Raw genomic sequence first — 2,848 nt, 5'->3', positions numbered from 1 at the left:
TAGAGAATTTGTTTGAGCCGTTTGAATGGGCTCAAATTTCAGCAACAATGAATACGTCTATGCCTACTCAATTTTTCAATGAGGATGGATATGACATAATTCCCATACAAATAATTTCGACCCTTCACATTGAAGACGAAACTCATGAACCCAAAGACTTGATAAAAGCTCAAGAAGTCTTTTCACACCTTTACTATGATGCAGCCGACGAGTTAAAAGAACACTCAGCTACCTCAGATGATTCGGGTCGGAAAAAGAACATGTGAGAGCTAAACTGCTCAAGAAAGAAAACTACGGGTGTGTGTCGATCTTAAGAAAGTGAATGCAGCTACCATTAGAGACAACTTTCTTCTTCCAATCACTGAGCATGTGTTAGAACGAGTTGCAGGTAAAGATGCTTACATATTTCTAGATGGTTTTTCAGGATACAATAAACTTTTGGTTGATCCCAAGGACCGACATAAAACTGCCTTTGCAACTGAATGGAGTATTTTTGCCGATCTGGTTATGCCTTTTGGGTTAACTAAAGCTCCTGCCACCTTCCAGAGATTGATGAGCCATGCTTTTAAAGGATATCTTTGGAATTTCTTAAAAGTATGTATGGATGATCTATGTGTACATTCATCAATCCGGGATGATCATTTTGAACATCTCAAAAAGGTATTCGAAAAATGTAGACTTTATAGGATTTGCTTAATCCTAAAAAGTGCACATTTATGGGTAGACAAGAAAAAATTCTTGGACATATAATGTCTAAAAATGGCATAGCTACCGATATGGACAAAATTCATGTTATTGTTGATTTGCCTAGACCAACAACAGTCAAAGGGACTCGAGCCTTCATGGGACATTGTGGATATTACAGACGGTTCATTTACATGTACACTATAATTGCAAACCCATGTATAGCTTCATTACACACTTTGAATGGACTGAGGCGTATGAAGAATCCTTAATTCATGAAGGTTAAGCAAGCTCTTACTTCAGCTCTAATATTAGTTTTGCCATCGGATGTATACTAGCTCAACCGGGAGATAAGAAAATTGAATTTCCTATTTCTTATGCTAGCCAACAGTAGAACATGGCGGAAAAGAATTATACCACCACCAAAAGGGAAGGATTCGGAATGATCTATGCCGTAAAAAGTTATAAAAATTACCTATTAGCAAATAAATTTGTATTCTTGGTGAACCACCAAGCCTTATTGTACTTGGTGAACAAGCCATGAAACATAGGAAGAATAGTGATATGGTTCATAATTCTTCTAGCATTTGATTTTGATGTAGTTGTAAAAAAGGGCACTACTCATCAAAGAGCAGATCATTTGTCAAGGATTGTTTTAGGGGAACCACCCAAAGGAGTGGGCGATGATCTACCAGATGCATATCTGTTCTCCGTGGAAATGATACCTCGATGGTAAAAAACTATGGTATCATTGATGACCATAGCTCAAGTGGATTCACAAATAAGACTTCTTATTACAGCTTTTGGATTAATTGAGCAATTGGCTATATATCAAAAGAAATCAAGCTGGAATGTTGCTTTTTATGCATTAATCTTGAGGAGAAAACCCAATACCTAAGTCAAGCACATATGACCATAGTAGGACTTCACTTTGCGGAAGACAAAACTATGCAAAGGATCTTGAGACTTGGAGTATATTGGCCAACTATGAGGAGTGATGTTCATTCTTTTGTGAAAGATTGTCCTCAATGTCAAAAACAAACACCCATCCCCCATGTAACATTGTTCCAAATGTCACCTGTTCCTAAGTAGAGTAACTATCTATTTACTTATTTATCGAGCCGAACATTTCCTGAGGATATGAGTAAACACCGTCAAAGAATAATTGAAACTGAAGCAAGAGACTATGCTCTTATTGGAAAACAATTGTATCAAAGAGGTAAGGATCAACACTTGCATCTCCGTGCAAATGAAGACGAATATATTCCCATTATAGAACAAGCACATGTTGGATTAGCTGGAGGTCACTTCTCTAGTGAAACCACCGCAAGAACAATCTTAATGGTAGAAATATGGTAGCCGACACTTTTTGCAGATGCCAAATAATATGTTCGAAGGTGTGATGCTTGTCAACGAGCAAAAATGCCAACTCGTGTAGATAGTATGTCCTTATGGCCAATGATGGGGGCTAGAGCTTTCGCAAAATGGGGTATAGATTTTGTTGGGCCAATACAGCCAACTCCTTATAGAACCCAAGCTCAATATATCATTGTAGCTACAAACTATTTGACCAAGTGGGTTGAGGCTAAAGCAACCCAAAAGAATGATGCTAGAATCACTATCGCATTCTTATATGAGTATGTGTTCACAAGATATGGACTGCCAATAGAAATAGTCAGTGATACTCATTTTCTCAATGAGGTAATCAAGTATCTGCTTAATGAATTTATGGTCATCCATAACAAATCAACTCCCTATCACGCACAAGCAAATGGACAAGTTGAGCATACAAATAAAATTCTTAGCTCGGTTTTGACTAAAGTGGTTAGTTCAGGAAGGACACACTGGGAAATGAATCTCGATGCATCTCTATGGGCTTATTGAGTTTTATTCAAACAACTTTAAATGCTACACCCTTTAACCTTGTTTATGGTCTTGATGCCATATTGCCAATAGAATTTCTATTGCCGAAACTAAGGGTAGCTAAGAATCTTGAGTGGGCTGGACATGAATTGTCAGAGAGAGTTGAAGATTTAAAAATCTAGATGAGAAAAGGCTAACTGCTGTAGCTCACATCTATGCATAAAAGCGAAAAAAAAAACAGTTTTTTGATTCCCATCTAATTAGAAAAATCTTCAAAAATGGGGACTTAGTTTTAGTCTAT

Source organism: Adiantum capillus-veneris, chromosome 28 (genome assembly GCF_014529385.1).
Source record: "Adiantum capillus-veneris isolate H3 chromosome 28, ASM1452938v2, whole genome shotgun sequence".
Classification (NCBI taxonomy): domain Eukaryota; kingdom Viridiplantae; phylum Streptophyta; class Polypodiopsida; order Polypodiales; family Pteridaceae; genus Adiantum; species Adiantum capillus-veneris.
This window is presented reverse-complemented; position numbering follows the sequence as displayed.